Source organism: Canis aureus, chromosome 14 (genome assembly GCF_053574225.1).
Source record: "Canis aureus isolate CA01 chromosome 14, VMU_Caureus_v.1.0, whole genome shotgun sequence".
Lineage (NCBI taxonomy): Eukaryota > Metazoa > Chordata > Mammalia > Carnivora > Canidae > Canis > Canis aureus.
The window spans coordinates 44678903-44703936 of NC_135624.1; positions in this window are offsets into that span (position 1 = coordinate 44678903).

A 25034-nucleotide genomic window follows, 5' to 3' on the forward strand; every position below is an offset into this window, starting at 1 on the left:
AATAAGTGACAAGAGTGAGGTACCATGTGGTGGAAGTTCAGAAAACAGAAAAATCACAGTAAATTTCTGGAATTGGTTGGTTTAGGAGTCATGACTTATGGAATTGGTTGGTTTAGGAGTCATGACTTGCCATGACCACCAACATGTGTTAGTCATGGCAAGTCATGACAAGCAAGATCTTGGAAGAGTTAAGATGATGAGGAAGAAGCATGGGCAGATGGCAGAGATGAGTGAGGGTGAAGAAACAAGAGGACAGGGTACATTTGTGGACAGGATGTAGATCACTTGGATACCAGCATGGGCTAAACTTAAGAGAGGATTGAGAAATATGGGTCAAGATATGGAATGGGACAAGGCTGGGGGAAAGCCTGACATACCAGGGTGTTAAAAAACTGAGTTTCTTTTATTCGTTCCTGGTACACTTGCACTGAACATTGGAATCAGGAATTAGAAGCAGATTGTGTTTAAACAAAAAAATGAACCTCAATCATAAACATCATTGATAGTATGACAAGTCTCCTTTGAGCTAAAAAAAAAAAAAAAAAAAGTGAGTGTTTATGACCCATGACCACGACCATGCCTTCCTTTCTGTTGTGTGCTAGTGTGTCCTAGTTCACGACAGAGAATGCCCTCAGCCGTTTTCCTGGCCCCAAAGACTTTCCCTCTCCCAACCCACTCCTCTCGTTTCTATAACAGCACATCTGAAATTTTCCTATTCCTAGAAGGGCCTTTAACTCTATTTAAACAGCAGAACTCAGTGAATATAAAGCCTATTTATATAGCATCCCTGACAATGGTTTCATTTCGGTGAATTCCCACAAGAAGGTGGATTTGGCAGCTGTGAGTGGACTTCATATTGCCTCAGACCTCAGAGGAAATCAGGGCCTGCTTCCACACACCCTGTCGCTGTTCAGTAGATCATGCTGCTCCATCATATGACATGTACTCTTCAATGACAACTTCTTAAAAAAAAAGAATTGAGTCTTATGTTGACTATTTTACCTTGGTATCTCAGGCGTTCTCACTCTGTTGTTTGTATGGATTTATCTTTCGGACCCCTGGAAACATGCCTGGATGTTGTCTTCACTTTCTGGGGAAAACCAGGGCGGGGGTCCTACTAGCTTCATCTATAGATGACACCACTGTCATCTCAGTTTCTTAGGCAAGAAGCCAGGGAGTCATCATTGAGTTTCTCTTTCCCTCTTTCCCATCACTTCTGTTTCCCACAATTATCCGCTCTTCTCTGTCTCCATACCCTCCACAAGGTGACTTTGCAGCTTCTCCCATCAAGAGATGGATCGCCATCCTTTCTCCTTGAATCTATGACATTTTTTATGTGTGTATGTGTGATAGATAGAGAGTCTTTATTATATAATAAACATGACAATATGTATTTTCCCTTGTTCCACGTATTTATACTTTATGCATAGAAATTTTTTCTAGTATCGAGTACAATAGACATATTTGCAAATCTATAGTTCCAAGGTCATCCAAGTTTCCCTTTGTCTTGAGCACAATAAATCTTCTTGTTTAACCTAACAACTTTATTGGGATACAATTACATATTATGAAATTCAACCATTCAAAATGTACAATTCAAGAATTTTTAATATATTCACGTAGCCATGTGACTGTCTTTACTGCCCATAGCCCCCCAACCCCTGGATGCTAGGCAACCACTAATCTGACTTTTATCTTTATAGCTTTGCCTGTTCTGGATATTCCATATAAATGGACTCACGTAGCATGTGGTCTGCTGGGTCTGGCTTCTTTGGTTTGGCGTATACTGTTTTGAAGGTTGTCCATGATGTCTTAGGATGTTGCTGTTTTTCATTGCCAACTCATATTCTGTTGTATAGGTTTACCATTTTTTATTTGTCTGTTTGTCATTTGGTAGGTATTTATTTGAGTGTTTCCACTTTTTGGCTGTTACGAATAATACTGCCACGAACACTCATGTCACGGGGTCATATGGTAACTCTGCGTTTGACTTTCTGAGGAGATGCCAGATGGTTTTCTAAAGTGGTTTACCATTTTAGATTCCCACCCTTGCCGTATATGAGAATTGCACTTTCTCCACATTCCCACCAACACGTGTTAGGATCTGTCTTACTGAGCATAGCCTAACTAGTGGGTTTGAAGCAGTATCTCATTATGGTTTCGATTCGCCTTTCCCTGATGGCTAATGACCCTGGCATCTTTCTTTTCATGTTCTTTTGGCCATTTGTACATTTGTATATTTTTGGAGAAATGCCTTTAAACTTATTTTGATTAATAGATGTTGGAGCTCTTTCCAAGCCCACGCATCAAGCAACCTTGCATACTTCTGCTATTCTCACTAAGACCTCTGTTCTCCTGCCTTGAGAACAAGCATGGGCTAGCCACTGGGGGGGGGGGGGCAAAGGACCACATGGAGTGGGGCTGAATCTACTGATTCATCCCAGCTGAGGCCCTAGAGATGAGAGCCCAGCCAAGACCAGCATAACGATCTTACCCCTCACCTGCCAGTTGACTTAGATACACGAGCAAGGCCCTTTAAAACCTTCTGGTGTTAGCTAATCCATAAATTTATGATTTAAATGAATGCTTGTTGTTTTAAGCCATTAAATTTTCGAGTGGCTAATTATGCAGTAATCAGTCTCTGAGTATCATAGCTCTACTTCCTTAATATAATTTCTTCGCATTTCATTTTTTCCTTTACTGCCGTCTATCTCAATTTTAATCCTGTATCATCCTACTATTAGAATAGTCATAGGATTATTCTTCTTAAATCCTTTTATTGGCCCATCATTTTCAATATAATGTAATATACACTGCTGAAGGGAGTCAATTTTCATGTCATGACCTTCTAAGAGGTCAATTTTTCATGTCAGACTTCTTTAATCTTCCATTTTCTAGCTCTGTGACCTTCCACAAGTTACTAGACCACTCTGTGCCTCAGTTTCCTCATGCTTGAAATCAAATAAGAATACTAGCAAACTGATGGGCTTTGTGAGCCTCAAATGAGGTTATGCAGGTTGAGTCTAGAATAGAACCTGATGCATCAGAATTACTCAAATGTCTGTACTACAATGTTTACTGCTTAGTAGGAACTGGCCCTTTTATTCTCTCTCTAAAGTCATATTTCACTATGACTTCTTTACAATGCCAGCCAAAGCCCTCAATTTTTCCAGTTTGTACCATATTGTTTAAAGTCTCCATATTTTTATTCACGTTGCTTCAGTTCTTCTGTACCTGGCCCCCGCCCCTCTTATCTCCTGCTTGCAGTCCCCCTCTCTGCCCATATGACTACTGCTCTTCCAATATGTTCCTTATGCAGTGCCATCCTTAAAGTCTTTTCTAGGCTCCGCTGGTATAGTCAGTCATGCCGTGATTTATGCCCCTTGAATATCCTGCCCATACTTCTTGTATGGCATGTGTTGGCTTATGTGCTCCAGGCTGTCGGTGTCTTTTGGGAAGAAATTGTGTCCTATGTCTTCTTATTTCTCCATCATCCAGAACAATATTTGACATATATTCTGAACCTTATAAATGCTGATTACAAATTCAGGACATTATAAAGGGAGACAAAGGAAGTAACAGAAGAAACTGATCAGGCTTTAATTTGCTGTTTCCCAAATGCTCACGCTGGAAAGCTGGGAGCTGTTGGAATGATTGCAGGTAACTGGGGCTGAAGAGGCCAGTGGGGTCGGGCTGAATGGAGGCACAGGGTGGAGGTATGGCTCGTGTGAGTAACACTGCAGATCTACATGGATCTTGAGGGTGATGGTATTACTACAACCCCAGGAAGAAGTCAAATTTCAGGAGCCGGCAACTCCAAAGGCTCGTAGAAATTGTCTAGTTTGGTCAGAATAGAAGGGTTTCTGCTACTTTAACCACTATGAATGAATACAAGCACAATTTCAGTATATCCGCTGCCAAAAGAAGCACAATACAAGCACAATTTAAAATTTAGGATCTTTGAGGGACTCCTGGGTGGCTCAGTGGTTGAGCGTCTGCCTTTGGCTCAGGTCATGATCCCGGGGTCCTGGGACCCAGTCTCTCATCGGGCTCCCCACAGGGAGCCTGCTTCTTCCTCTTGCTTTGTGCCTCCTCTCTGCTCATTCTCTCTCTCTCTCTCTTTCTTAAATAATAAAATCTTTAAAACAAATTTAAAAATTTAAAAAGCACCCCAAAATAATCGTTGTTTGTAAATCAAATATCATATATCTCAATGGAGAGAGGTGTGATTGTATATCAATGACACAATAATTCCTCATAACCCTTCCTATAGCTGAAACCATCATTTCCTTTCTGTCCCTGATTTTTGACTCCTACAAGTGCCTCATATAAAGGGAAGCATGTAATATTTATATATATATTTTTTGGTGATTGTTTTTTTTTAACTTAGTGTCTTCAAGTTTCACCCCATGTCGTGGCATATGTTAGCCTTCCTTTCCTAAGACTTAAACATATTCCATTGTGTGTATATAAAACACTTGCTTATCCATTTATCCATCAATAGACACTTGGGTTGAGTCTGCGGCTTCGCTGTTGTGAATAACACTTTATAAACATGGGTACTCAGATATCTCTTTTTGAGTCTACTTTTGCTTCTTTCGGTTAAATACTTAGAAGTAGAATTGCTAGGCAGTATGGTAATTATATTTCTAGCTTTTTACCACACTGTTTCCACAGCACTTGCACCATTCTATATTCCCACCAATGATGTTCAAGGGTTCTAATTTCTCTGTATCCTCAACACTACTTGTTTTTGTTTGTTTGCTTGTTTGTTTGTTTTAATAGTGGCGCTCCTAATGGGTGTGAAGCTGTGTCACATTGTGGTATCTATGAAGTAGAATTTCAATGAAATTTTGATTTGCATTTACCTAATGCTTAGTGATATTAAGTATATTTTCATGGGCTTATTGCCATCTGTATATCTTTAGAGAAATATTACCCTTTTTTTTTTCTATTATCCTTTTATGAATTGTCTCCTGAATGTCTATTGCCCTTTATTGAATCATTTATTTTTAATTGTTGAGTTTTAGGAGTTCTCTATTCTGGATATGAATTCCCTTATCAGAAATATGACTTACAAATGTTTTCTCCCATTCTGTGGGTTGTCCTTTGTCTCTGTTGATAGTGTCTTTTGATGCACAGAATTTAAAAATTTTCACAAAGTCCAGTCTATCTTTTTCTTTTGTTGTCTCTGCCTTTGACATTATATCCAAGAAATTATTACCAGATCTATTTCTGTGTATCTTTTGCCCTGTCCCCCCCCCCCCCCAAGGGTTTTACAGTTTACGGTCTTGTGTTTAGGTACATCCTGAGGTACTTTTTTGTACATGCTATCAGATGAGGGTCCAACTTCATTCTTTTGCATGTGGATATCCAACCATTTTTTGAAAATATTGCCCTTTCCCCATTGAATGGTCTGGGCCTCCTTGTTGAAAATCATTTAGATATATATGCTAGGGTTTATTTCTGGGCTCTCTGTTCCATTGGCTTCTCAGTCTGTCATTATACTAGGATCACACTGTTTTGATTGTGGTAGCTTTGTAATAAATTTGAACCCAGGACATATAAGTCCTACAGCTTTGTTCTAAGCGCCTTATACATCTTTGTGACACACTGATCCCTGGGAGCACCTCACAGATACTCCCAAATACTTGTAGATTTAATGATGAAACTGCTACTATTCTGTAATGTACTCTTTTCTTGCCAAACCTAAAATAATTTCCACAGAACTATTTTCAACAAGAAAATATTAAACATATTTTTCGTAATATAAGTTATTCCATGTACTACTTATTGGAAGCTGCTATTCTGGTAAGGAAAGAATTGATTTATTCTCACAATGTTTTGCCCTCTTTTATGTTCATTAAAATTCAGGTGATTGGTATTACAGAAGGAAAAATATCTTTCAATTTAGTCATGGATTCTGAGCATAAAGTTTTTCAAATGCTAGAAAATTGATCTGACAGGATTTTCTTATCCGTAGAAAATAGCACGATCTCTTTATTACAGTTTGCAGTTGACGTTATGGTATGGATTAAAAGTCTAGGAAAATATGATAGGGGATGTTAAGTGGGAAATATGAAGGGGATGTGATATTTAGCAACGCCATGATATACAGAAAGACAAAGCAATTAGAATCCAGGGAAGTGACTTTCGGAAGTGATGTGTAAGTCATCTGAGGAAAAGAAGTCTAGTGCTGGGGATCCTAGTTTCTTAAATCAATACTTGTTTGTTTTCAAATTTATGGGCCTAGCATATACCATCTTTTAATTTTTCTGATTAAATTTTAGAATTTCAGAATCTAAGGTATCTGAATGTTCACCATATTAGTTTAGGTAAAGTTTGCTGCAGCAGAGAGAACTAACAATAGTTTAGTGGCTTAAAGAAAATAAAAGTTAATTTTTTTCCCCCCTCGGTACAGGGTTTTGTAGGCCACACCTGGAAGTGGTGTCACTTTTACTGACGTTCTGTTGGTGACATCGGTCAATAGGCCACACCTGTCTACAAGGGGCACTGGTTAGGGAGTCATGTCAGCGATAGCTCTCTGACTACACAGAAAAGGAAAAACAAATTTCAAGTAACTAGTAATGTCCTCCACAATCACCCAGGCCAAAGCCCTCAGTTTACCAGTGAGAGAAGGGAGGCTACAGAAACATGATTATTTACCACCCATGTCATCTTGGACCTACAGCCTCTACCACTGACCACCTATCTGACCTTGAATACCTAACCTCTGTCATTTATTGCCTATGTGACTTTGGGCACATAATATTTACCACTTACTGTCTGCATGACTTAGACTCATGAAATCCATAAATACCTTTGTGACCTTTGACTTCTAATCTTTAGCACTTTACACTTATATGACCTTGGTCTATAACCTTGCTAAGAATTTTCTTTTTCCTCTGCTTTACCTCATAGGATTGTGTTAGCCAAGACTAGTAACAGAAAGACATTCAAACAATGACTAGCACATAGCACTCAATAAATGGAAGCTGCTGTTGCTGCTGTTACTATCATGGTTACTCATGTTACTGCTGTTTTTGTTATCTAGGTAACAGAAAGCTAATAAACAGTCTTTATTTTTAAAGAGATTTATTTATTTATTTGAGGAGGGTGTGTACAGAGGCAGATTGAGAGAGAGAGAAAGGGAGAGAGAGAGAAAGAGAGAGAGAGAGAGAGAGAGAATCTCAAGCATATTCTCTGCTAAGAGTAGAGCCCAAGGCGAGCTTGATTCCAGAACCCTGAGATCATGACCTGAGCCAAAATGAAGTCAGTTGCTTAACTGACTGAGCCACCCAGGCACCCCAAAACTAATAAGCATTCTAATTAATTTTTCATTGATCATATAGGGGAATGTTCCAGGGCATCCAGGTTAGTTATTGCTAACCATGGAAATGCTCCCAAGTAGAAAGTTATAATCCACATAATATTGCATTGACAAGCATTTAATCAACCTACTTTAACAGTATGTAGTATTCATAGTCTCAGGTTAAATGGGAGAACAACAGATTTGTGTATTCTGATTCTATATGCCAGTTATAAAATTCAAGGACTTGTTTATTGGGTATTAGTCCTATAGGGGAAATTAGAATTTCCAAAGTGAGATAATTTATTCCAAATATATTCATAGAATTAAATCAACCATTGATGTATTTTGTTCATCCTTTTGTTATGCTAACATCTCAGGGAAACTAAGTGACTCTAATGATAATTAGCTCAATGAATAAACCATTTAGTTGGAAATAGAAGTCCCAAAGTAAAAATCCCAAGTAGCAGTTTGTCAGATTTTCTGAAATAAAATTTTGTTAAATTTATAAAAATATACTCACATGTGAATGACCTGTCCCTTCCCACACACAGCAAAATAATTTGGATAATTGAAGAGTCCTTACAAACTAAATGGAGTAAACAAATTATTGTCAAAATCAGAATTAGTTTTTCTGTGTTTCATAGACATCAGAGCAAACATTTTAAATATTCAGCTTCAAATGATGTTAGCTTGCTTTTCTCTAAATCAGTTTATGTTTATATTACCAAGAGTTCCCTTTCAAAGTGCGTTGAGACCTCCGTTACTCTAAATGAGAGTTCATAGTTGTTGTTAACCACAGGGACAGTGTCATTTTCATGTGCATGTTTTGATGTATACTTTAAACCTCAGCAATAATTCAAAGTTTTATAGAATACAGAAGATCCTTGATATTTGCAAATTATCCATATGCATGAATGTATGCATGCAGTGCACACACACACACACACACACAAGGATTTAGTGAATTTCTATTATATTGAAAATAAATCTGAAAAGAAATGAAGGTTTCTGCTGGTGATGGAAATAATAGCCATATAAAATGTCTTACACAATGACTTATTAGAAAATAGAAGCTCGGGACGCCTGGGTGGCTCAGTGGTTGAGCATCTGCCTTAGACCCAGGGCGTGACCCCGGAGTCCTGGGATGAGTCCCTCATTGGGTCCCCTGCAGGGAGCCTCCTTCTCCCTCTGCCTGTGTCTCTGCCTCTCTCTGTGTCTCTCATGAATAAATTAATACAATCTTAAAAAAAAATATAAAAATATGAATCATCATATTATTTCAGTTAAGTGCCCCAGAGAGAATCAATTTTTATAGCTTTTTAAGTGGAAAACTTTGGAGCTATCTTATAAAATCAAAAAAAGTGTGAAAAGACACTAAATGTTTACATTTAGTTATTACACATTACGAAGGAAAGTATATGTGTTATAATATTCAAGAATTTGAGGTGTCTTCATAGGCTCAGCCTGTATGGCAATATTTATTTAGCACAGAAATAATGATTGAATTCACTACTGGGCTCTCACTCACTGAACACATACATACGAGACAATTTTCTAGATATATGGATCGTGTTCTGTCTGGGTTTTGCTGAAGTTGCACTAACATTAAAATATAGTTTAAGGTCAGCTATTTAAAAAAAAACTTTATTGTGATCATAGTTTAAAAGTTCATGTTCGTACTTACAGCTTTTAAATCAATTTTCCAATTAATTTTTAGAATATAGTGAACGTGAAAAAAGTGTCTCTGTCTTAGAATTAAACGGCACCATTTAACAGCAAAATAATTAGACAATAACACTTCACTCCTTATTAGAGATATTGTATGAAAATTCAGGAGAGAATCATGCAGTCTTTTTCTTTTTTTATTTTAATAAAGGTATATTTACTGGACGCTAACATTCCACAAGTAGTCAACATTGTTCTAGGAGAGCATGCCATTTTTATTTCAGTTTAGTTTGCAGATACTAACAAGTTTTTGCCACTGGGAGTCACTATTTATCTATATTTGGAAAAATCAGCCGCCTAAAAGGTGAAGTGATGTAATTGTCTAACTTGTAGTATGGGGTTTACATTTTAAAGAAACATTCCTGCAGGAAAAAAAACTAAATTTAGATGGAGGTTCCTAGAGACTAAAATACCATCCTTGGTAAATTAAAGGATTCCACAGTGCCAATGATTTTTCTAGAGATTTTATTCAGAGATAACTAGTAATTATGCTCAAAATACCCAGATATGTATTTTTAGAAGTTAAAAATGCTTCATCAGGTTGAGGCAGTTTGGGACTGAATGCTTTCCCAGGGCCCCCGGGGAGGCGTGGTGTAAGGAATGGGCCCGTGTGCCCTGGACTCCGTGGGAAGGAGGGCCTGGCTCGCTCCATCCCTCACCTGCTAGAGACCTGCTCCAGCCTCTCTCAGCTTTTTCCTTTGTTAACATGAGGGTGGAAATGTCCATGATTTCAGTATTTCTTTCTAAGTCCTGTCTTTTTAAAAATACTTGTCAGTTTCTGTCTGGATTTGAAATTTTGGATGAAAGGGAACTAAACTGTTTTTGCTCTTTCATCACCATGATAGACAAAGACAAGACAGCAACAACCAGAAAAAGCACTATTTTTGTTGTTGTTGCTGTATTGAACATTTTATGACAGCAGAATGAAGTACTGTTTTGAGAAGTATTCTTTTGTAGCGATATAAAGTACAAAGGGGAACCTATGCCTTGAAAATTCTTTTTTTTTTTTTATCACATTTTAGGTCAGGTTAACATGCTTCTAAGCAGTTTTGCCTAAAGAATTTATGTTATTAATGCCTATTTTTCCAACTAATTGATCCAAAGGATGAAAGATTCCTGGCCCAGGAGCTGCAAGATTCCTTTGGTTAAGGAAGATTCACTTTTAGATTCCCTGACCCTTGATCCCTCACCTTCAGGCTTGGTGCTGTTTCAGTCTCCAGCAGTAATTCTAAGTCAGGTATCCCCTGATCTTGTTTCTAAGATCTGTCAATGATGCAAAAAAACAAAACAAAACAAAACAAAAAACAAAAAACCAAAAACAAAACAAAACCTCAAAAAACTAGTGTTTGTAGTAGAAAGTCTATAGAGAATTCCATAAAGAATTTCACACGTTGTTAAAACTGTTTATTTATTTGAGAGAGAGGGAGAGAGCATGAGGTGGGGGGGGGGGCACAGAGATAGAGGGAGAAGCAGGCTCCCCTCTGAGCAGGGAGCCTGAGTCGGGACTTGATTCCAGGACTCTGAGATCATGAGCTGAAGACAGACACTTACCCGGCTGAACCACCCAGGGATCCCAAGAATTTCACACATTTTATTTTACTTTCATAACAACCCTGTGAAGCAAAGCAAGTAGTATTACCAACCCCTTTTTTTTTAGTTCATGAAATCACAATCCAGGTTTATCCAAGTGCTTTGTCCAGTTTGTAAGCTGACTACGATGTGAACCCTGATCTTCAGTCTCCAAATTTCATATTCCCTTTTCTCTCTCTCTTTTTTTTTTTTAACACTCAGCTTACATTTTATGCTAAAGTTCAGTTCAGACCTCTGTTCTGCCATGTTTCCTTGTGTTTGAGACTCTGGACTGGTAGGTGTTCTTACCGTGCCATTGATTATGGGCTGAAGCGTGTCTCCACCAAAGTTCATCTGTTGAAGCCCTAACCCCTAGTAGCTCAGAATGTGGCTATATTCAGAGATTCAGCCTTTAGAGACATGATTAAGTCAAAATGAGTTTATTAGGATGAGCTCTAACCCAATTTGACTGGTGTCTTTATAGGAAGAGGAAATTTGGACATACGTCTAAATCTTGCACAGAAGAAAAACTATGTGAGGACATAAAAAGAGAATAACCACCTGCAAGCCAAGAAGACAGGCATGAGAAGAAAACAAACCTGCTGACACCTTAATTTTGGATTTCAAGCCTCCAAAATGGTGAGAAAATTAAGTTCTACTGTTTAAGCCACTCAGACTGTGGTATTTTGTTATGAGGGCCCTCGCTCATTAGGACACCGTCCATCCATCCACTATCCACGACTTAGTATCTAACATGTGCCCAGGACTGTGTTGATCTTTGGTTACAGACATGAAAAAATATAGTCCATGTTTTGAAGGCCCTCACAATCTAGTATTATGTGTGCTTGTGGTGCTGACCTGGCGGGGGAGGGCAAGGCAAATGGGTAATACCTTAGGATAACTGTGCTGAGCTTTCATCGGGGATGCAGAGAATCATGGGAGTACCCAGAAGGAGACTTTAAACAAAGAATTTATTCATTTTATTTAAACTAAAAAAAAAAAATAGTTCACTGATTTCTCCCATCCTCCACCCTCTGTCTCTTGCAACCACCTGTTTTCTGTATCTATAAGTTTATTTTTGTTGTTGTCGTTTTTAGATTTCACATATAAGAAAGATCATGTATTTGTCTTTCTCTGATTTATTTCCTTCAGCATAATGTTCTTGAGATCCATCCATGTTGTCACAAATGTCAAGATTTCAATTTTTTTTTATGACTGTAGTAAGATATATATATATGACATATTTTCTTTATCATTCATCCATTGATGGACACATATGTTGTTTCCATGTCTTGCGAATTGTAAATCATGCTGCAGTGAACATGGGGATATATATATATATATTTTTTTTTTTTTCACATGAATGTTTCAGAGAAGGAGATTTTTGTCTTAGCCTAAGTTAAAATGGGGTAGAGGTAGAGATGAGCACCGAGATGGTAACTTGAAGAACAGTGAAAGTTATTAATAATAACATTATATCATATGTTAATATAACACAATAATATATAGTAACATTGTAATATAATATATAACAATATCAAAATAGTTAATATCAATATATTATTAATTATTATGTTAATAATTATTATAATATGTTTATATATTATATTAATAATACCCATTTAGGTCTCTGATTCCATGAACCCTTTTCTCATCATGATTTTAGCCTTTTAAATAAATCCCTAGGCGGTTCCAGTTTTGTTAATAGTAGAGTACCTAATGCATGACTAACTCCGTCATAGATAGCAATTATTATATCTCTAGAGGAGGTATAAAATAAAATAATAATAATAATTTAATATAAAAATATAATTATTAATTAATAATATAATTTTAATATATTGAAATTACATACATATAAGAGTGGAGGTTAGGCTCCCCTCTCCCATAAACCATTTTGTTGGATCTGGTCATCATCCTGAGCTCCATCTGGCTGAAATCCAGTAACCTGCTAAGACATCCTCGAACCTTTAGGTTTTTTTCCTTCCTTACTCTGTTGACACTAATAGATCTGATACCTACTGTCTGCCTGAAGTGCCTACCCTCTCCTTTCTGTCAAAATCCCTTTAGAAGCTGTGTCTCAGCATGTGCAACCAATTCTTGCCATATCTTGTGAAAACTTGTAATTCTATCTTTTAGACATCGTAATTTCTCCCATCAAGTGGAAGTTAACCAGGCCATTGTAGACCTTGTTTTAAGATCTAAGAGTGTCCGTGTGGAGTGAGTGATACAGAAATGATATACATAAGTATAGTGATTTAGCTTTCCTGCCAAATATCCCTTATTTATGGACATCTCCATGAGTTTTTGTAGCTCATCTTTATCTGTATTTAGAAAATTAGGGAGAAATAAGATGTCATTGGTATGGCTACACTGTTGAATACAGAGAAAATATTGTCTACTGTGAAATAGGTTTATGATGTCTGTAAGTAATGTGAGGTTTAAGAGAAGATGACATCATGGAACTATGCCTGGATGGTTCTGTACACGGCTCTATACCTGGATCTACTCTTGAGATTTTAACTATCCAGTATATACTTCAACAAGTTACAACCTCTTTTTGATTAACTGTAAGTAAGTGATTAGTCTAGATTATCATTAGGGACTCTTCTAGTTTTTCACCATATTATTTTCTTTCCTAAGGCTATTTCCTCATAGGTTCAAAAGCAGTCACCTTTTTTTCTTTTTGTCACCCATTCTTATTAATTATCTGCTGTTTCCTAGCAGTCTTTATTAAATCTTGTATCTTAAAAAAAATTGCATTCAGCTTTTAAGATGTTCTAATGATACCATCACTGTAACAAACCCATTTAGGTCTCTGATTCCATGAACCCTTTTCTCATCATGATTTTAGCCTTTTAAATAAATCTCTAGGCGGTTCCAGTTTTGTTAATAGTACAGTAATGTATGACTAACTCTGTCATAGATAGCAATTATTATATCTCTAGAGGAGATATAAAATAAAACAACTATCTTAAGACTCTGGAGATCAACCTAAAGCAGATAAGGCTGGAAATGATTTAACCCTTGAGATAAAGGAAACTTGGTAGGTGAGTTCAGGATGTTTATTTCATGAAGGCACATCCTTGGACACATGGTGCAGGGACCTATGACCCCAGCAGAAATCCATAATGCCAGAATCTTAAGTGACCAGGGCTAGAGTTTCGGATGGCTCGATCAACTGGAGATTGAGGAAGGAAGTACTGAGAAGGAAGAGTCACAGAGGGGGAAGGCCGTAAATCTGTGTAACCTTCTCTCATGTCTTTGGATAACTCTGAACTCTGTATGCACAGGGCTGATTCTAAGGAATGTAGGCAAAGCAACAGTTTGTAGACTGAAAATGTGAAGCAAAAATTTGAATTACTGCCTGCCACGTGCAGTGACAGGAATTGACATTAAAATCTTTTCAGATGAGAAGATGAGAAGGGTTTTTAAGGGCTGTGACTAAGGAATAATTCTTATTTCTTATTCTTAATTCTTATTTCCAAAGGGCTAAGCATTCTTCCTCAGGAGAAGGCTAAAGTTAATCTGAAGCAAACCCTTCCTAACAAAGCCCCTAATTCATAGATTATATATGTTACCCCCACTTTTTACGACAGAGTAAGCATTTTAAATAATTCTAGCTATAATTATATTGTGTTTGTCTCTTCTTCTAGTATTGTTACATATTGAACAGACTAAAATGGGTTACAAGGTTTGCATTCTGTCCATTTAAGTATACTTATTAATATACTTTAATTTTTTTGGGGGGGTATTCTAAGGATCTAAAAGTAATACGTACAGGAGTAAAAGAAACAACCTCCATAAATGAAAATAATGTAAATGACAAGCAGTACATTCATTGACACAGGTCAATTAACATTAAATTTTTAGGTTACCTCATGTTATTAGGACTTAACATTTGTTCAAATATTTTTTGTTCAAAGAATGTTTGACAATTGCCTTATTTATCCTTGACTCATCCTGGCATGTTGCAGAGAATAAATGTTCAATAAATGCTTGCCAAAGAAAGTAAGTGTGTTTGTGTGTTTGTGAGAGAGAGAGAGAGAGAGAGAGAGAGACAGAAAGAGAGGGTTTAAAAAGTAAAATGTTTTGAAATTAAAATTTTTGTGGACTGCTGATAGGAATGTAGAATGGTGTAAGCCACTATGGAAAACAAGATGGTGGTTACCCAAAAAGTCAAAGACAGAATTACTACGTGATCTAGAAATTGCACTTCTTTGCATGGACTCAGAAGAATTGAAAACAGGGACCGGGAATATAAGGGAAGGGAGAAGAAATGTGTGGGAAATATCAGAAAAGGAGACAGAACGTAAAGACTCCTAACTCTGGGAAACGAACTAGGGGTGGTAGAAGGGGAGGAGGGCGGGGGGTGGGAGTGAATGGGTGACGGGCACTCGGGGTTATTCTGTATGTTAGTAAATTGAACACCAATAAAAAATAAATTAAAAAAAAAAAAAAAGAAAAACAGGGACCCAAGCAGATATGTGTACACCAGTGACGACAGCAGTATGACTTGCAGTTAGCCCAAAGGTGGAAACAACCCAAATGCCCATCATCAAATACTTGGACAAACAAAACATGGTGTGTACATACAAGGGAACATGATTCAGCCTTAGAAAGGATTGGAATTCCGATACATGCTGTTGCACGGACAGGCCTGAAAACAGTATACAATTTTAAGTAAGCCAGTCACTAAGAAGCAAATATTGTATTATTCTACTTCTATAAGATACCTAATTTGCCTAAACTGGCAAACTCATAGAGGCAGAAAGTACAACCGAGGCTACCAGGGGCCGGGGGAGTTGGAGAGTGAGGGGTTATCGTCTAATGAGCACAAGAGTTCTGGAAACAGATAGTGGTGATGGTTGCACAGGTTTGTGAAGATACGTAATCTGTCTGATTTGCACACTTAAAATGATAAAACTTTTTTTTTATGTATGTTTTATCTCAATGAAAAAAGAAAGCATAATCTTTTTCAGAATCCTAAAAAAGCAAAGTATCTCCAAAAGTAAATCGTTTATTGCCCAGGTAAATACAAGTATTTGTCAGTGATGCCTGTGGGATTATCCATGCATTTATTGAACATCTATTACATACGACGTTTGCTTTCTCAGCCCATTTCCCAGGGCGCTGTGTACCAGCGAGAGTGGTCATATTTCTGTATCCTCCAGCTTTGTCGTAGCCCATCAGGGTAATTTGAATTCCTCTCCACACAGAGATTGCTTCAGAGATTGGTTCTGCCTGGGTATAAAATGGTGCATGAAGGGTCACGATATTACCGTTTACAAAAGGAGCCTGGCTGTAGAGTAGACACCTCTGCTCCGGAAGGCTTCCATTCTTCAAAAGTGGATTGTCCACTGTGTGTGTCGTGGACACTTTAATAGCCCAGCACCACAAAACACACCCAACCCATACTAAAAACCATGTTTCAGGTCAATTCCATGGCGTGTTTTGAAAGATTCAAGGCTCACCTGTCCTCAGAATAGATGTCAACACTTTGATATTTTTTAAACTTAAACTTCAAGTTTAAAAATAACTCGAGAGTGCTACTGGAAAAACCACTGGCAAACAGAAGAAGCATGTGAAGCTATAAAAAAGTAATGGGTTCTCTTTCTCTTTAATGTGCTAAATACAGAATAGTGCTAGTACATTCCTAGGTTCATTTACCCTAAACTCTGCAGTTCTGCCCAAAAACATTCAGAAGAGATAGTGTCCATCCCTTCCACCCACCCACCCCTCCCTTAGTTAAGAGCGAGAGAATCTCCTAAAGCAAACAGAGACAAATTGTTCCTAGTCAAAAATAAATCACCTTTGGTGGAGGTGGGAAGGGCTTATGACTACAAAGAACACAATAGCCGAAGTTATTTTGGTTCTGCTTCTCTGCTCAGTAAGTGCAGGCCTGTGTCCTTTCTCCTCCATCCCTCTCCCTTTCCATTATCTGTTTGTCCAAAGAGAAATAGCAAAAATAAAGTAAGACGAAATAATAAAATAAAAGCGACAGACAGACTATGGACTCAGATACAGTCTTAGAGAAACTGTTTAAAATTCGGGTTTTGATGTTTTAATGATGCAGGTGTACACAAGGTTCATTTTAGTACAGCCTTCCTAAAGGCGGATGCTTTTATGTCTAAGGGGAAGTTTTAAACTGGACTTTAGCAGGTAAAATTGCTTTCTATAAATACATGGAAAAGGAGGTTATATCGGAAGGGCTACCGACTAGGAATCTTCGTGTTGCACATCTTAAGATTTCAAGGTGTTTGACCACCATCACCTTAAATGTCTAATTGTAGAGAATAAATTATGAGAAATGGTACGTGTTTGTAAACAGTGCTTTGTATAAGTCAGAAAAATGGCATTCAAGGGGGGACAGGTGGTGGAAGGTTTTAGAAGAAGAAACAGATTAAAGAGGAGTGACAGAGCAAAACCCTACAATAGTGTTGAGGAGGTCTGGAAACCACCGTGTGCGAGGGATTTTGGAGAAAAGTGGCTTCTCACCGTTCTCCTCTGTAACTGTTTGTGCTTTTTAGTTTAAATATATGTATGTTTATATGACTTCAAATTTCCTATAGTTAAGGAAAGTCTGAGTTTCTATATTTAGAAACCTGATGGCATGAGGAAATCATTCCTCCAGAGGGCTAGTAACAAGAGGAGGGATGAACCCAACACCCCAACAATGGGCAACAAGTGGAGACGTTTTTAGAAAATGATCTGAAAATATTAAAAAGATCCCTGCAGCAATAAAATAAAATAAAATAAAATAAAATAAAATAAAATAAAATAAAATAAAAACAAAACAAACAAACAAAAAAAAACAAGATCCCTGCAGCAAAGGTGTGGTGGGAGGGGCCAGGGCAGGACACCTGAGGCTGCACTGGAGGAGCCCCCAGACTAAGGAGTCCTCCTCCGTGGTGCCAGGCTCTGGGGAAATGACTTAGGCTGCCCACCTGGTCATTTCTCTTCCACCGTATTTGCCTTTCTGCATAGCTATTATGCAGAGAAAATTATGGTTAGCAACAACACTGAAATGGATTCACTCAAAACTCCAGCTCTTAAATGATTTTTAATAAGTTTTATTTAGTATTTCCCCCCCTTGCTCCTTTAAAGTATTTATTGTTCACATGCACTCAGTCATTTTTAAATAATTGCAATCCCTTCATAGACACAACTTTGAATTCACAGCCTTTTCGCCCCAGCCTTTGTTTATGAGAATTACTCCATGTTCCTGTTAGTTTTTAAATAATCTCACTAGTGGCTATGACTGCCTATTTCTGCAGTGTTTGACAATTAAGTTTTATCATTCTTTCATCATCACACATAATATTAAGCACAGGTACTAAAATGCCTTTTAGAGGGGAACTGCATTTATAAAAATACAGTGTAAAAGCCTGGGGTACAAGGTGGGACATTAAGGCATCGGCCAAGACCAAGGGTTCTGAGAACTTGCAGAAGCACATGAGAGAAATATAGGTGAGAAATTATTCAGGATCCTTGTGAGACAACAGAAAGTGAGTGGTGAAAAGAGGCATTAATCCTGATGTGGTCACTGTTGACATGCTTTTTTCCCCCTTCTTTTGTTGTTATTTTTGTTGCTTTCTTTTTCTTATTTTCTTATTTTTCTTATTTTTTTCTTTTAAAGATTTCAAGAGAAAACATATGCCTGGTAAGAATTGTTCTTCATAAAAATGCCAAATTATTTCTAAAAGTTTGTTACTGACTTTGCCGTCAATCATAAAATAAGAACAGTAAATTCCCTTCCCTATTATCAGCAGCCTCCCTACGTCACACCGCGCTTAAGGGAACCCAACAGAATCTCACGGTGAATATTGAGTGAGAAAAGGGACCGCCTCAATTGCCTCAAAGAGAAAGAGACCGGGTGAGTGTATGCTGCCTACAATTATATTTGCCAGTTGCATTATATCCACTGTTGTGTTATTGGCTAAAAACCTCTTCTCTAGAAACCCACTCCTCATGCATTGGCATGGTTGTTGTGAGAGTTGCCATATGACTGCTACAAAATTTGATTCTTCCTTGTCAGAATTGCTTGGACTTGATATGAAACCTTGAGCCTTGAAACAGTTTGGGTGATTGAATCCAGTCCCTGGGAATGCAGGTGAAAATTAGAGTCAATTTATCCTTGGTTCCAAGATTACAGTGTGAGAGACCCATGGGTTATTGGCTGGTTGTTTCACTGTGTGGACTAAAGAGAAGATGAAACTTGTCTGTATGTGTGTGTGTGTGTGTGTGTGTGTGTGTGTCTGGGGGGGGGGGGGATCATGAGAGAGGAAGACCCAAAGAGAGACACAGCCATAAGATGGAGAAGGAAGCTGTGGCATCTGAGCTCATTGTTCCAATTCCTTCATGATATTTAAATCTTGAATTTTCTTATGTTTCCTTGTCTACTCTTGAGGCCTCCCGCATAGAGATATACTCTTGTACATATTTCTGCCCGGGTGGTGATCTGCTGCGGAGTCTGACCTAGGAATTGCATCCTTCTCAGTGATGAATTTTGCTTTTGGTTAACCCTCCATTAACTATCAGTCAAGAAACTTCTTGTTGCTGGAAAAATAAATATCCAATAGACTAACTCACAATGAGTTGCAAATATTAGTTCATGGTCTCATATGCCCCGTTCCCAAATCTGCCAAATCAGATTGGCACAGAGAGACAAGTCTGATTAACAAAATTTATCCTTTGCCCTAGCCATGAGTCACATGCAGACTGACGGATTGGCTGCCTTGTCAAGCGTTCCTGACTGATCTAATTCCAATGGCAGGAAGTGTGGTTTACAGAGAGTGAACTGTGGTCACTTAGGCACAGCATAGAGAAATCCTTTTAGTAAAGGGACCGGGAAGACATGATATTAAATGATTCAGTATCTTCATTGAAATCTCAATTCATCTTAACCATAAAATGTGCTAAGAAGAGAAATAATTTTAATATAATAGATAACCTAATAAATCCCTTTCTCTCTCCCCTTCTTCCCTCCCTCCCTCCTTCCCTTCCTTCTTCTGTACAAAAATATATACACACACACAAACACACACACATACAGTCTCTGGAGTTGCAGTTAATGATCCTAAGTTTTCAGAATTAATCATGAAATAACCCACAGTGGTTGTGGTCTCTAAACTAACACAGCTCTTTGGAGGCATGTTTAGTCTTAACTTTTCTTTTCTTTTCTTTTCTTTTTTCTTTTCTTCTTCTTTTCTTTTCTTTTCTTTTCTTTTCTTTTCTTTTCTTTTCTTTTCTTTTCTTTCTTTTCTTTTCTTTCTTTCTTTCTTTCTTTCTTTCTTTCTTTCTTTCTTTCTTTCTTTCTTTTTTGATTTTATTTATTTGTTCATGAGAGACACAGAGAGAGGCAGAGACACAGGCAGAGGGAGAAGTAGGCTCCCTGCCGGCCCCATGTGGGACTTGATCCCCAGGATCATGCCCTGAGCCAAAGGCAGATGCTCAACTGCTGAGCCACCCAGGGGTCCCTTAATTTTCTTTTTCATTTATCTTCCTTTTCTCCATCAGGAAACAATATAGGAAAGCACAATAGGAAGAGCTTTTGGAGACCAACAACTTAGATCCCCCTAATTACTGCCAACTAGCCAAATGTCTTTGAGAAGTCATCTGACTTCCTTTCTCTCTCTCTCTCCATATATATATATAGATAGATATAGATATAAAAATATATAAAATATAAATATATATATTTATATTTAACATAGATGGAAAATTTGATGACTGATATTCAAAGGGTATATTTATGAAATTGTCACTTTCTCAGATATGAATGGCTATGGTCAAACTTTTGAGTAGCAGTACAAAAATGAATAAATTATCATTTATATAATTTACAGTGATCTAGAAAATAATGAAAAATTTCTGTCTCCAAAGGAAAATAACATATAGATAACATATAAATATAATATATAAATATAATATAAAATGATAAATAATAACTAAATAATAATAATAATAAATATTCCTAACTATATCCTGAAAGAGCTATAGGAGTACTAGTCCCTGCAGTCATTAAAGAAATAGGCTCTGAGTGACCTTAAGCAAATTACTCAATCTTTTGTGGCCCAGCGTTCTCACTGTAAAATAGGGAAAACAATAGTGCCCAACTGTAGTGTTATTTGTGAGGATTAAGTGAAATCTTACACACATAACTCTTAGAATAGTGCTTGGCACATAGTGAACACATAATAATAAGTTATCATTACTACTAAATTATGGTTATTATTTAAAAAGTATGTCAAAGTAGGGATCCCTGGGTGGCGCAGCAGTTTGGCGCCTGCCTTTGGCCCAGGGCACAATCCTGGAGTCCCGGGATCGAATCCCACGTCGGGCTCCTGGTGCATGGAACCTGCTTCTCCCTCTGCCTGTGTCTCTGCCTCTCTCTCTCTCTGTGACTATCATAAATAAATAAAAATTTAAAAAATAAAAATAAAAATAAAAAGTATGTCAAAGTAAAATAATAGATTAAACACCCAATTGCATTTCTCTCACAATAAGATTTTGAGCAAGACAAAAGTTTCAGAGTTCTGTGATGGTCAAACTCAATTCAGGGAGATACTTTAAAGTCGATTAATGAATGGACTATCTGTTCTTCAATCATCCGTAAATAGTTTCATTCAACCTAGTTTTTGATAGCTATCGATCAGCAGTGATTTTGTGATTATATTCTTTGACAAGTACTTGAAAAAAAGCTTTTCTGAGTTGTGAAGCGCAAAACTTGTGTTTTGAAGAGGCAAATGGAGATTTCAAGTTGAGGAGCTTGAGGACACGTCTTAATAGAAACTCTCTAGCTCTGTATGGAGATGGACAGAGGCTAGCTGGGGGCAATTGCAACATTCTAGGTGAAATATAATTTGAGATTTGACCTAGCATCTAGGTGAATGTGCAGTTGAGGCTCCCACGGTTTGGCCAGAGAACAGAAGCACTACGATTTCACCTTGGAATGTTCTGAAAGCAGGTGTAAAAAAAATGCTCACCTCAGCCATAAATAAAAGCTCAGTGAAATACTCATAGAATGTTTAACCTTGAGCAATATTCCTTTCTTGTATGTGCTCCAAATATGCCAAAGTAGCTAAATGGATTGAACATACTATACAGGTTTATTGATTAAGAGGCTCTTAGGAGTTACAGAATGTGTGCCTAAAATAATCATTTTGGTTATAGAATGTCTCATGGTACAATTTATGCTCAAAATTACTCTGGTGGCTGTCTGTAGACTAGATCATTGGATGGCAATGGTGAAATCAGGAAGCTAAATTAGGATGTTCTAGCAGAAATATGGGTAGAACATTTCTGGCTCAAGGTAGACCAGTTCAAGGATTCGTAAAAGCATATCATAAGCAGCCCACAGGATTCATCCCCAATCCTGATGTTCACATCCCCAGGTTCAGCTAAATCCCTCAATGAATATGGGAAATAAAAGCTAAGATGTCATCAAACTAATCTTTTTTATCTTGGCAGTGGATGTGTTCCTTAACCAGGGCGTTATATGCTTTAAAACAAACCGTGCACAGCTTGTCAGAGAAATGAACTGAAATCAGATGAGTTTGCAGTGGTTTGAGCCAGGTGACAGTCCCTTTGCCCTTGACATAGAGAAAGATGGACAAACTACTTTTTTTTTTTTTCCATTTCTTTTGTCTGAGTGCTGGAGATCTAAAAGTTCACAGAAGTATGAAAGTGAACAGATAATTCCTCTAAAGTCCCAAGTTTCTTGCTGGAAAAATAACTTAAAAAAATTCCATCAGGGTTCTTATTTTTGCCTGTCCAGCTAGCCATATATTAGAAAAGAAATGACAGTAGTTGAAGGTTATGTTCCAGGGAATCTACTACACTAAAGTTAGGAAACTTCTGCATCAATGTATTTAGATTGCCAACCTGGCAATATTAAGCGATATCACCAATAGGGAAATTATGTAAAGGCAGAATAGATCATATGTGTCAAAGTATTAATTTTAAATTTGGAAGTTTGTCATGAACTTCCAAAGTAGAGGATCTGAGATTTTATCCTACTTGCAGGCTAGCAAGTTGGCCTCTTAAAATTTCCTGATACTGGCAGAAAACATGAGACTCCAGGTCAGAGGCCAAGGATTTTATTATTCTTGGCATAGCAGGCGGCTTTAGTTTCCATTTGCATCTGACCACCATCAAGTCCCACAGAAGCAAAGTAGAGGTGGACCCAGGTGGATGTGCTGGGCATTTGCATCACAGCCGAAGAACCCCCGTTTAAGGAACCCCAATCTCTTACAAGATGGCTACAAGCAAACCTGCCCATTCTTTGCTCTGAAGGGAGACATTTATTTGTCTATATCATACTTGACAGCAAACAGATCTGCCCTCTGCTTTAGAGATAACGTATCTGTCTTCCATGGCTGTTTGCTATTCAGACATCCTTCCAAAGATAGTCCAGAAAAAAAAAAATCTGTCAATAACTCTGCTCACAACACATACAGAAACATGAGACCCATGGAGAATTTTGTCCTACAATGGGCACAGCAATAGTCTATGATATTCAAATATAATTTTTTTCAAATATAATTTTAACAGTGGGAAATTTGTCATCATTTTGTAAAAAAAAAAAAAAAAAAAAAAAAATTACCGTAAAAATATTTAGCTATCAATGCCTTGTGACACACTTATATCCCATCGAAGTGCCTGGGTGAAGAAGCTGTTTTGTATATGATATAGTCGGCTTGACGTGGGCTCTCCCATCTTGATCAACGAAGAACAGGTGAGCATTCTTTTTTGGGTCTTCCCAGCAGTGGAACAAGTTCAGCCAGGCTTCTCTGGGATGATTCCATTCTGTCTCTTCCAACTATGTTTGTTTTTCTCTGTTGTTTTTTTACTCCATGTAACAGTGAGAGGCTCTGTAGCCTGCGGGGAACTGTGAGGGGGCTACAAAGAGAACATGGTGTTTTTTCATTCCCACCGTGTATAATATTGAGACAATTTTCTGAGATTATTGGAAATGGTATGCAGAAAACCAAAACTCTGTGTCCTACAAAGTAGCCATTTTCCTGAATTAAATCCCATATTCTTTTCACTGAACTTGGAAAAGAAACTTCGGCTATTTATAAGTTAATAATAAATGGTGTTAGCACAGCACACCTGTGCCTGTAGCTTTCTTACTGTGAATCTCAGTGCTGTAAGTAATGATTCATGTTTTTTTAAGAATTGACCATGGCTCCATGGATTCGCAGTGGCTCTGGGTGCTTACTTGGCTATCTGGAGGTGTGTTTAGTCTTGCTCCTCTTTCTTTCTTTCTTTTTTTTTTTTTTTCTTGCTCCTCTTTCAACAAGCCGATTAGCACTGAAGTAAAAGGATAGTAATCATCCCTTCCTCTTATTTCCCTTTCTTCTCCATTTGACCTGAGCACCAAGATAATGCCATACATTCTAAATCCTTGTGTAGAGTAGCTCAAAGTCAAATTAAATTCCTGTAAATTCACAAAATGTGAATGGATAAGAAAAGGCAGTTACTGTATTTTTTAAAGCTGGCCTGAGAGCCTTGGGAATATATGATAATGGAAGTCCCTAAAAAGAAATTGCTGTCAGATTAGGGTTGGGTGAGTCAGATGTAAATGCTTGGGTGGGGGGGGGGGGGCGGGGGGGAAAGGGAATGGGAAACGTTAAAAGAGCTTCTACTAATATTACTTACAATGGTAAATTGTCCCCTAGTTTAAAGAAACCTATCCTGGAAACCACAGATATTTTATTTTGTACGTGGTTTATTCATGATGAAGCCACTGAACTGCAGTCCGCAGACCTATATGGAGGGCCCGGGCTTTGGTCATAGAAAGTTTGGTGAAAGAATATTTGTTTATTTATCCATCTGTTTTTTAATTCTCCATTTTAACCATGTTAATTTAAGTGATAAATCTTGGAGATAGAAGACACGGGTGGGTGGCTTCCTTCTCCACAGGTGGCAGCTGGTGGAGTGGGCATGCTTTTGGCCCTTCAGAAAAGCGTCTGCATATGTATATTCTGACCCAGCTTGTGCTGACTTAATATGTGATATTTTGAGGACGATTCATTTCCCCCTGAATTTTCTAGGAGAGAGAAAGTGTTTACCACAAAGCTGGTAAACTATGCATGTAGCTTTTTTTGTTTGTTTTTCGGTTTTAATTTAGTTTTGTTTTTTTCCTTATTCTCACTTAGAATTGAAGTAGGAACATTTACTCATATCATGAAGTCTTAGAAAATGTGATTTTTGGATCTCATGGCATTTCATCAAAATAGTACCTTGTAAATTTACTTTAATACCCAAATTTTGGACGTTTAGATTACTACAAGATCTACTATGATCATCTTCTGTGCTTGTTGTCCAATTATTCCCTTGGCTATGTCACTAGAGGTGGAATTGCTATTTCACAGAGTATGAATAATTTTAAGGCTGCTGATGCATGCAGCCAGTGAAGAGC